We start from the raw sequence: 12,564 nt of genomic DNA, 5'->3' as shown, positions 1-12,564 counted from the left end.
TGTTGCTGCTGATCTGTTTCATGTTGCTGCTGATCTGTTTCATGTTGATGTGTTCATGCGTGCTCATCTGCTCACACAGACTCATGTTCGTGCTGCTGTTCGACGTAATGTTTTTATGCTATTAGTGCTTAGTGTATTTTTAGTTGATGTTTTTCTTAGTTCTTAGATGTTATCATTGTTTTTCTTTTACATTTTATTGTTGGATGTAACTGGGACCCTGTGTACATAATTACGTTCCACCACATGTGGAACAACAATAAAGAATCTCTGACTCTGACAAATCCTGTGAGGTGGACATGTCCAAATCTGGGCTGGTGTTTTGCTACTTGGGTGTAAAGTTTAAATAACCATAATATATGTACAAATTAGTGTGTAATTAATCATAAAAACCTGTAATATGTTGATGTTAATCAAAAGAGTTTTGCATCACATTCTGTTTGCTGTGAGGAGACGTTGCTCGGTCTGGCATCTGGTTTCAACTCTTTGTACCATAACTGCAGTGCCACGAGCTCGCACGTGATCCAAAAACAGAACTCAGCCACAATGCAGAAAAGTTGGCAAACGTTTGTTTTTATCAACTGTTGATGCATTGATTCTCCTCCAAACATTTCTACGGTGTCTGTGGCCAAAGAACCCCACCTAAGCTGGGTTGGTCCCCAACACTCTTCCAAAGTGGGAAAGGCAGTTGTTCTGGTTCCATTTTTCAACTTCAAAAACAAGCAAAGTATGTAATTTGTCCAAATGTTTTATGTGCAGCTGCCACTCTTCTTTGTCTTTTTTTAGGTCTTGACTCTGTTCTGCTCTTTCCATCTTTATTGGTGTATTTCTGGCATCACTGACCCTCATCAGATGCAAACTTCTTGTGTCTTCAATTAACTTCTGACCTCTTTCCTTCTCTTTTATAGACCTCTGTGGCAGTGGACTGTTTTTGTATTTATTCCAGTGGGCTAGAATCAGCAGACTGAATCAGTTGGTTTCCCAAATCCTATATTTTTACAGAGTATTTCCAGTTGAAATGCACCTTTATGGAAGAGACTGTGAGCATGTGGTTACAGCTTTATTTTCCATCCACTATGAATGATGTAAACTAATGTGAGGGCATCCAAGTTAGCATGTTAAGTATGCCTTCGCGGAGTAAACATGGAAACAATTTCTGCCATGGAGATGTTTTTTCTGCAGTGTTTCTTCACTCTATCCTCTAGTTTCTCTAATGATTGTGGGATTCCGTTTCCAGCCATAACCACTTTCTCCACAGCTGCTAATTAATTCAGTGATCCACTTCCACACCTGCACCTGATCCACTGAGTGTTTAAACTCCTTGCAGTCATTCATCTGATGGTGGAACATTATGATACCTTCTGGTAACTTAAGTGACAGCCAGTAACCTTGTTCCTTGAGAAACTTTGACTAACCTTGATATTATCTTGTGTCCTCCAAATCCTGCTCCTCCGTGTCCTCTAAGAACTCATTACTCCTTGTGACCTCGCCTCATCAGCATTCTGTTCCTGCAGTTGCCAAACATCAGCCTGGATCAAAACCACCGAGCACCTTCAACCTGTTCCTCTCTCCAACAATACTCACCCTTTCTGGACCATGCTTCATCTCATTTGGAAACCTAGGTCCTCGTTTCTCCCTCCTCTTCAACACAACCTGTAAAACAAGACATAACAAACAATAATCTACAATTTCCATTCTTCAAGAATTCAGAAAGCTGCCTGTACCTTGTCCCATTTTCCCTTACAGTCCAGAATGTTTCCTGCACTTTATTTCTTTATTTTATTTGTATAGCGCTTTTCTAAATACTCAGAGATGCAATACAATACAAATACGTCCATTACAGGGCTACATAGAAACAAACGAGATGCTTTCACTCACAAGTTAAACTAGCATGCATGCTTTTGGTCTATGGGAGGGAAAAAAGAAAACCCATGCATGCATGGGGAGAACATGCAGGTGATCCTGCAGCCTCCAGGATGAAAGATGACAGATCTAACTAGGACACCACCATGATGCCTTATTCTGATACCCTAACATGCAATTTCCTCCAGAAGACATCTAGCTGCTAACTAGAGCCCATCTGTGTGTAATTTAATGTACAAATGCAGCTGTTTTGTGAAGGCCCAATAGGTTGGTAACAGAACATTATGAACAAACAGCATCATGAAGACCAAGGAACACACCTTACAGGTCAGGGATAAAGTTGTTGAGAGGTTCAAAGCAGGTTAGGATCAGGATTTCAGATATATTTCAAACTCAGGAATGCAGGTAGGACTCAGAGCAGGACTCAAGAACTCAATGATAAAGAAAATACTTTTTATTTACAAAATTAAAAGGCTGCCGTGGCAACAGAACTACTTACAAATTATAAACGCTGGGAAACTCAGGCAATCACACAGGACAGAAATCATGACTAGCTGGTAAACAGCACAAAGCACCATTGAGAATCAAATGGAGGAACGCAGAATATTAAGTCAAGTCAAGTCAAGTCATATTTATTTATAGAGCACATTTAAAACAGAAACTGTTACCAAAGTGCTTAACAAAAATATCACAACATCAAATAAAAAGTAGCAAGATATATTTACAGCACATGGAATAAAAATCCATCCATCCATCCATTATCTTTACCCGCTTATTCCATTTTGGGTCACGGGGGTCGCTGGTGCCCATGTCCAGCAATCACTGTGCGAGGGGCGGGGTACACCCTGGACGGGTCGCAAGTCCATCACAGGGACACATAGAGACAAACGAGACAAACAACCATTCACTCTCTCACTCACACCTAGGGACAATTTAGAGTTACCAATCAGCCTAACATGCATGTTTTTGGTCTGTGGGAGGAAACCGGAGTACCCGGAGAAAACCCACGCATGCACGGAGAGAACATGCGAACTCCACCCAGAAGGCCCCTGGACCGGGGTTTGAACCAAGGACCTGCTCACTGAGAGGCAGCAGCTCTACCAGTTGCGCCACCGTGCTGTCCTTGGAAAAAAAATATAAAACCAAAAACAATTAGAAACAATGAGATACTAAATCAGATCACATTGTGTCAAAATTCAAGGAAATAATAACAAAAAGCATAAACTCAGTCAGAAACAATGAAATACTAAATCAGAGCTGATGACCTTGTGTTAAATAGGAATAATAACAAAAGCATAAACAGAATCAGCATCAATGAAAAACTAGATCTAAATCCAATCACACTGTGTTAAATGTCAGTGAGTACAGATGTGTTTTTAGGAGAGATTTAAAAGCGGAGATTGAGGTGGTCTGTCGAATGTTGATGGGCAGATTGTTCCAAAGTTTAGGGCCCACGACTGAAAACGCTCGATCTCCTCTGAGCTTCAGCTGGTTTTTGGTACGGCCAAAAGCAGTTGGTCTGATGATCTCAAAGCACGAGAAGGAGTATAAGGATGAAGAAGGTCGGAGAGATATGATGGTGCAAGGCCGTTAATGCACTTGAATGTCAGCAGGAGAATTTTAAAATCAACTCTGACACGTACAGGAAGCCCGTGAAGAGAGGACAGAACCGGAGTAATGTGCTCAAACCTGTGAGTTCCTGTTAGTAGCCGAGCTGCAGCATTTTGTACGAGCTGGAGACGTGAAAGTGAAGCCTGACTAACCCCAACATAAAGTGAGTTACAGTAGTCCAGCCGGGTTGGGGCAAGGGTGGGGCGTGCGTTTTCGATTCCTGAGCTTTAACGGGGCGACTGAGTCCAGGATCTGTACACACGCCTCCTTGATGCTGAGAAAGCAACTCTTTTGTAGTAAGACCCACAGAGAGTTCAGAATCTGAAACAGAATTACTAGCAAAGATGGAAGAGAAGAGTGTGGGAGTGGAAGGGTTAAAAATCCTACAGGGCTTGGGTGTGGGGGGAGGTGCAGGTTCACAAATCAAAGAGGTGTTGAATAAAACCGGTTTGTGGTTCGAACAAAGTGTCACCAATTTCTAAATCAGAAACAGACAAACCATACGTTAAAACTGTTAAAACTGAGTGTGGCCCTGCTGGTGAGTCGGACCAACAACACTCTGAACAAAGTTAAAGGACTGGATGAGGTCTAGAAAGTCCTGAGCTAATGGTTTATCAGGACAGCACACGTGGATATTAAAATCTCCTAAAATCAAAACCCGATCATATTGGAGCAGAACACTAGTTAGAAAGTCAGATAGTTCATTTAAAAACTGTTTATGGTATCCGGTGCGTCTGTAAAAAAATAGCACACAGAACTGAGTTGGAGCGACCCAGCTCACAACAGAGCAGTTCAAAACTTGAATAATTGGCTGAACCATGTGTGGGATTCCTGGGTTGTCTGTCACTCACTCTTCCTTCCACAGCCAATTAACCTCAACTCACTCCACCTGCTGCTGCTCTGAGAAGGACTGCCTGATGGGTATTTAAGCACCTGCCAGACACTTCTTCAGTGCTGGGACATCTTCTACCAAATGGTAACTCGTACTCGTGTACAGCCGACTAACCTTTGTTACAGCTGGTTCTCACCAACTGTGACTCTTCCAGGACCTTCCACGGCCTGCCTCTTCAGATCCTCCCTAGGATCTCATCACTCCACTGGACTCCACCTGTGGATCAACGGTGTCCCTTCAACAACAACCATTAAGCATTCTCAAGTGGGTCAACCTGCTCCTCTCTCCACCGCAAAATACCTCAGGACTGGATCTCCTACAAAAACCCAGGACCTCTCCTCTTCTCGGACTCCACCTACAGCACAAACAGTAAGGAGTCATTTCTCTATATTCAAGAATCAAAACATTCAAAGAGACCATCAGAACCCATACTCACCTATTCCTCTTCTCCCTTACAGCTGCGACGACACGATCACCTGCAAATAAAAGTTCACTTACCTTTTGTAGTTCTGGCTCTGTCTTTATTGAATCAGTCTGCTCACGTGGGGGTCGACGTTGATAAAATCCTGATACCATGGAGCTGTCTGCAGTGCAAATGTTTCTTAAAAACAGCCAATAATCCTCCACCACGACCAGTTGTCCTTGGAGCATTGAAAAAAGAACAATCCTGAGGCAGTAATTCCAGAAAAACACTGAACTCACCAGGGCAGATCCAAGCCTCAGTGATGAAAAGAAAGTCCAGTTGGTTGCAGCAGAAAAAGTCATTCAAAATAAAAGTTTTATTAGCCAGAGATCTGGCATTTATCAGGGCCATCCTCATAGAATCCACCACAGGAGGAGATGATTGCAGTGTCCAGTCCAGCGGTCTCAGATTTGCAGAGTTCGGCACGCGACTCCGGCAGGAAACCCAGCAGCGCACGGGCCCAGTGTGATGATGAGACCCCGACAGCGGGACCAGACAGCAGGATCTGCACAGCGCCAGGATCGGAGGTGGAAACGTTGACCATCAGCTGGAGAGGATGATTCAGAGGCAGCAAGCAGGGCTTTAAGCTTCACCAGCCGGCCAGCGCGTTTTCCACGGTGTCTGGAGCGATGTCTCCGGGAGGCAGGTGCGTGGCTCACTGCAGGTAAGCAGGCACGTCTGCCAGCAGTGGGGGGACAGGGGGTCCAGAGTTATGCTCATATTGATCAACATAAGCGACATTGGTGCCACAAAGTCGAAGATCCAAAAGTTGTTATCGTTCATACACCAGCAGAGAGTTGATGTCACAGGTGAGAAATGCAAAAAACACCAATAATCCGAACACCATCAGCAGAGGTGGATTGCAAGCCATGTGCACAGGCGCCATCTTGTGGCGCCTGTGTACATGGTGACACCAATAAACTAAAATGAGAAACACATGGTGAAAAACAAGTGGGCGGGGCAGGAGCAGAGAACATTACTGAGGAGGTCTAAAAAAGTTCAATCTGGTCCTCTGGATATTCAAAAAGACAAAACAAAGCAAAAAAATCTAGATACATTTCGTCTTTCATCCAAAAGACTTCCTCAGTCTGAGGAAGTCAGACTGTCAGACCTCAGTCAGACTGAGGAAGTCTTTGGATGAAAGACGAAACATATCTAGACTTTTTTTTTACTTTGTTTTGGTTTTTTGTATGTCCAGAGGACCAGATTGAACTTTTTTAGATTTTTCTACCTGGACTATTGAGCATGCATCAGGATATTACTGAGGAGGGCATGTCACGAGTGCTGCAGTATGGCTGCACTGATGGGACCTCCGCTTTGACTCTAATCTTTTTTTTGTTCCTGTTGTTTTTGTTTTAAACGTTTTTTTTTTGTGTGCCTACACTGCACACCCACGCTACGGGTATTGGCAGCACGACGACGGTTCAGTGGTTAGCACTGTTGCCTCACAGCAAGAAGGTCCTGGGTTCAATCCCCAGTTGGACCTGGAGTCTTTCTCTGTGGAGTTTGCATGTTCTTCTTGTGCTTGCGTGGGTTTTCTCCGGGTAATCCGGTTTCCTCACACAGATCAAAAACATGCATGTTAGGCTGATTGGTGGCTCTGAATTGTCCCTGGGTGTGGGTGGGAGAGTGAATGGTTGTTTGTCTCGTTTGTCTCTATGTGTCCCTGTGATGGACTTGCAACCCGTCCAGGGTGTACCCCTCCTCTCGTACAGTGATTGCCGGACATGGGCACCGATGACCCCTGTGACCCAAAATGGAAGAAACGGGTAAAAGATAATGGATGGATGGATGGACACACTTGTGGAGTTTTGTGTGTTGCTGCCTTGCCACCATGCCACCCTGCCATTGTGGTTCATTTCCTGGCCCCTCTCCAGCCTCGGGCTGAGGGAAGCTGGTGGCCATCTCCATGAACGTCCATCTGCCTGTACGGACCAAACTCTACGAACCTGTTCAGCTCCGCAAGGAAAACCTTGGATGTTCTCTGTCTACAGGACCCGGTTCTGGACTGTAGTCTGTGAGGGAAGCTGGTGGCCATCTCCATGAACGTCCATCTGCCTGTACGGACCAAACTCTACGAACCTGTTCAGCTTCGCAAGGAAAACGTTGGTTACGTACTGTAACCCCAGATTCTATGAGTATAGGCGTAGCCCTTTAAGGCTTTCGCTTAGTGGGTTTATCCTGTTATGCATAGCATTAGCACTGAAAAATTTAGTCCACGCCCACCTGCTGTGTGGGCCCCACCCGGTCCGTATAAATTACGTTAAGAGCAGGAAATCGGCTCCCAAAATAGCTTTTTCTTCAGCCATTTAGGAGCCAGTGAGGCCCGACGCTTAAAGGGCTACGCCTATACTCATAGAATCTGGGGTTACAGTACGTAACCAACGTTCTATTTCGTATAGGCTTTGCCCTTTAAGGCTTTTGCTTAGTGGGTTAAGGGCGAAGCAGATGTGGTCCTCGCCTCACTGGGTCCATTCAAACACCGTATGAAGCAGAAGCTTGCCCAAAAAAAACGTCTTGTCACTCAGCTCCCTATGTGCGTAATTACGCATTGCGTAATTATGTGAGCCATGCACAGATGCATGTTGTGTAACTATGCGTTCATGGCTGAGCAGTATAGACAAATTAATAATAACAAATGACTGATTATTAATCAAATGAACTGATTGGTAACGATAGTCATGAACTGATTAGTGACAATAGAACCAAAATAACAGACACAATTTGTGACTGATAACACATCTCACACTGTGATGCATGCAGACAGATGTGAGCTTAAACAGAGTTCCATGAAAACAACAATATTCATTCTGTTAGAGCACTAAGGACAGAATGTGTCATGGAACGGGCCGTCACATCACTTAGATAAGAGCGAATGAATGAGCAGGGTGTTGACCACGCAGCCGCAGTGCAAAAATCCTGCATTGTCATACCATTATGCAAGGCAGTCGAAGATGCGATACCCCTGGTCGAGTGCGCCCTGAGGTTGACAGGAGGCTCTAAAAACTGATGCTCTGTAGGCTTCAGAAAGAGGCCTCACACAGTCAGTGTGACAAGCGCTGGGTGGATAACAGGCGACCTGCAGGTGCATCTCTATAACGCACAAACAGATGTTGAGTTTGGCGCATTACAGCCGTGCGCACTATGTAACACATCAACGCCCGCACCGGACAGAGAAGATGGAAAGATGCTTCTTCTGATCTGTGGGGGGGAGGGAAAAACCCCTCCAACAATATCGCTCTTGATTTAAAAGAGCTCGTGATGCTTTTAGGCATAAAAGCTGGGTTTGGTCTTAAATCAGCTGAACTACCATCAGCCTGAATGCTGAGACATGACGGTGTCACGATCCTCGAGGTTGGAACCCAATAGCAGGGAGGCGAGTGAGGCAGGAGTTTAAAATAAAAATAATTTATTTTAAATAACAAAACAAAAGGCTGTCGGTGCAGCAAAACTTACTTTGGCAGACAGGATCAGAAACTAGGCAGAGCAGATCATCAGATGGACAAAAAACTGACAAGACAGAGGAGGACCGAGAAATCTGTGAACACAGAACAATCACCGGACAAGGAGTGAAGGAGAGACAGGCTTTTTATGAGACAGAGGGAGAGTGAGTAACGAGAGCACCTGGGCAGGTGGCTGATGAGGGACAGGTGTGAATGATAAAGATTGAGTGGAGAGGCAGACTGAGGAGTGAGTGGAGAATAACAGAATCAGATAAACAGAAAATCACACACAGAGCAGAACAACAAAAATATAAAGAGCAGACAGAGACAGAACCTAGAAATGGAAGGAAATGATTTAGTTTGTGGGATGATTGTTTGAAGATATAAATGTTGGTTCCTGGTTGCAGCTTGAAGGAGAAGGCAGAGGCTTAGGCAGATGGGGGGGCAGCGGGGCCGCTGACCGTGACCGTTGGTTCCTGGTTGCAGCTTGAAGGAGAAGGCAGAGGCTTAGGCAGATGGGGGGGGGCAGCGGGGGCCGCTGACCGTGACAGACGGAGCGACAGAGAGGGCAGATAAATCACTCACCCTCTTAGCGGATGTTAAAGCCAACAGCAGGGCTGTTTTAAGAGACAAGAATTTAATTTGAACCTGATCCAGAGGCTCAAATGGAGCTTTGATCAGAGCCCGCAGGGCCAGCGTTAAATCCCACTGTGGCACAAGTGGGCGTGAAAAAGGCCTGCGTCTCTGTATGCCTTTTAGAAACCGCTTCATCAGCGGGTGATTAAAAGCTGTTCTGTCTCCGAACCCTTCGTGGCAGGAAGAGATGGCTGCAACGTACGTTTTAATCGTGCTGAAATGCCAACTTCCTGTCCATCAGCTGTGTAGAAAAGACAGCACTCCAAAAACATTGATGTGGACTGATGTGTGGTGGGGCCACAGCGCCCCTACTGCTTGAGATAGGCATGTCCCCCCCCAGCCTGACAGCGACGCGTCCATGAAGACTGACACGTGACGTGTGTCTGCTGACGGAGGCTCCCTCCGACAGAACCAGGGTGTTTCCCCAGTGTCAGAGGTCTGCTCTCACGGAGGGAGGGACAGTGATCATCCGTCTCTATGTTTTACTGGATCCACATGCAGACACACAAACCACCTCTGGCGGCGTCTCATGTGTAATAAACCCAGCGGAACCACTGTGTGAGCTGATGACATCATTCCTAACAGCTTTATGACAGGGACAGCTGTTACCACTCTGCCAGGTCTTACGTAGCAGAGCTGATCTCTTAAAGTGTCGATTCTCATTTGTGATAAACGAGCCTTCATGGTGGTTGAATCTAACTCCACTCCCAGATAAACAATTGTCTGGGCTGGGAAAAACAAGCTTTTCTTCCAATTTATGGCAAAGCCCAGATTTGACAGGTATGATGTCAACACCTGGGCCTGCATCACTGCTTCCTGTCTGGAGTGTGACCGCCGCAGCAGGTCGTCCAGGTAAAACAAAACTCTCATCTCTGCTCTGTGTAACGGATGTAGGGCTGTCTCCACACACTACGAAGGCGCGAGGGAATACCCGACCGGCAGCCCGTTGTACTGATTCTTCATCCCCTGAAAGGAGAAAACGCAGGAATTTTCTGTGTTTTGGGATGATCGGTATGCGTTTCTCTGGATGTTGTTCAACAGCTGTCTGGTTGTCAACATGTGAAAACGGTCTGTCCATGATCGCCTTGTTGAAAGCTGACAGATCCAAAATCGGTCTCATCCCTCCGGTCCGTTTGGGAACCAGGAAGTACCGTGAGTAAAACCCTGTGTTTACCTCTCCGTTGGGAACCCTGGAGATTACTTTTATCAGAAGCACTTGGACTTCTGCATTTAGGGATGAGATTTGGTCTGGTGATGACAGGACCGTCTCTATAACTCCTCCGAACGGAGGGGGTCGGGTTGCAAACAGTAACTTGTAACCATTTGCATAACCCCCTGTCCATCCATCTGACCGGCGAGCATGTTTTAGCCACTCTACGTAACGCTCGTGGAGTGAACGTGCGTTTAAGTGATGCGTCATGTTTTGTACGGCTGTCACCAGTCCGCCCCTCAACCGCCGTCATGCGTCGCGGGAATGTTTTCCGCGTGACCCAAGGCGAGGCTTCCTCGAAAAAGGCTCTGAACGCGCCCGTGCGCTGCGTTCGGACCGCGGACCAACCTACATGTACAGGTGGGCCGGTGTGTGCTGAGGCGAAGCGTGTGACAGCTGATGACGCCGTGGGGCTGCGCGTTCAACGTCGCTGTGCGAACGTTGAGAGGCGGAGGGCTTGACTTCATCTACGCCGTGCTGTTGGAGTGAATGTTGCGAGCCCTGCGGGAGCACACTTTTTCTCTGGAGGGATGCGCACCACTCTCGCTGGAGGGACGTGCGCCGCTCTCGCTGGAGGCGAGACTCGTCACCGGGTTCGTTCAGCTGTCTCACGCTTATGCTGCCGTGAGCTGCCGAGCGCAGAGACGCGATGGGTGACGGCTGCCCGTATTTGCTTCGGTGAGGCGTGTGTTGCTCTTGTGAGAGCGAGGACCTCCACCGGACCCGGCCTGCGGTCCCACATTTATACCGATGTGAGCCGGTGAGAGCCGGGCAGCTGTATGTTTGCGCCATCATCAACGCAGCGCCGTTGGATGAAGACTGTTTTCATCGCACGAGTGCGCGTTTGACACCGCTTGGGTGAAGATCGTGCAGCTCGGATTGACAACGAGTTATTTCGCTTACCATTGTGTCGTGTGAGCGACTCGTCATGTCTTGGAGCTACGGTGAGTTTAAAAAACCTTTATTTAAGGACACCGGCTCATTATGTGTGGAGGATGTGTGCGCAGCCGCTGTGAGTTCATCCGAGCTTACAGACTGGCTAAAAACAGACACTTCGATCATTGAATGATGATTTATTTCAGCTTTCGTGTCACTTTTACACACACCCTCCGTAGACCGTCATTTTTTTAAAAACTTCTCCCCTTTGAGCTCTGCGATTTGTTTGCCCAGAGCGCTGTCTTGCAGGCGATCTCTGGGGAAACACTGAACTGCAGGTTGCCGGGATGAAGAGGGCTGGACCCTGACGGGCGGGGCTGGTGGTGAAGCTGAGCAAGACGACGCCGCCATGGCCGGGATGAGCCGCGCGGCTTGATGAGGTGGCGCACAGCCTCTGGCACCTCCTCCGACTGCTTCGAGTTCGCCAGCACATGCTATATGCTAGTTGTTGTTAGCTGCGGCTGCCTGAAAAGCACATTGATGGGCTCGATTGGAGAGCGTGGTCACCGTCTGGTCGTGTTTCCCAGGAGGGACGGGATGCTGCTCCAACCTGGACAGCTTCGCTCCAAAAACTTCCGCGAGGCTTGGCTCAAGGGGGGGTTACCGAGGGATAGCCCCGCTCGGTGAACCCCTCCACTCTGGTGATGGGTGCGGACTGGAGACCGGCTCCCCCAATCTACCAGGAAAGAACCGTCTGTGGCCTCGCTCGTAGGACGTCCTGTTGGAACACGAGGCCATATGGATCAAGACGGTGGGCCGGAATGGAACCCGGTAAACAACCTTCCCGCCGGATCATCCGAACTGGCGGGAAAGGAGTGGGACGTAGAAAAAAGGGGTCCCATCATGTCAGCCTCCTCCTGGGTTACGCCGGGCAACCCCTGAGGGCGCCGTCGGCCGGGAGCGGTGTGATCGCCGATGCGAAACGAGGTGGGATGGGGTGAGCATTCACTCAGCCCCCCTCCACCGACACTACGCTCCCCAGGAGGGAATGAGCAGCGGGGGCTGCAGCTGAGCGCGCCTGTCCCGGAGGAACCATCCGATTCGCTCCGAGGGTCGGCGATAAGAGGAAAAATAACAAGATGGCGTTGTCCAGCGTGTAGTGACCTGTCACTGAGAAATACTCCTCAGCGCTTACCTTGAAATAAGACTGCTCGTCAGCTTCTCCTCGGGGAGGAGAACTCACCGGACGACCGGAGGTCAACTGCTGGGCCAAGCATTCTTAACAAAGGTTGGTCATCTACACAATTTTCCTTCTTGTTCTTCTGACAGTGCTATTTTAGCTCTCTGAAGAAAAAATGGGGGCCGATTTCCCGCTCTTAACATAATTTATACGGACCGGGTGGGGCCCACACAGCAGGTGGGCGTGGACTAAATTTTTCAGTGCTAATGCTACGCATAACGGGATAAACCCACTAAGCGAAAGCCTTAAAGGGCGAAGCCTATACGAAATAGAACCTTGGATGTTCTCTGTCTGCAGGACCCGGTTCTGGACTGTAGTCTGTGAGGGAAGCTG

The sequence above is a fragment of the Nematolebias whitei genome, chromosome 5 (assembly GCF_014905685.2).
Source record: "Nematolebias whitei isolate Nwh7 chromosome 5, NemWhi1, whole genome shotgun sequence".
Lineage (NCBI taxonomy): Eukaryota > Metazoa > Chordata > Actinopteri > Cyprinodontiformes > Rivulidae > Nematolebias > Nematolebias whitei.
Note: the sequence above shows the minus strand (reverse complement) of the source record.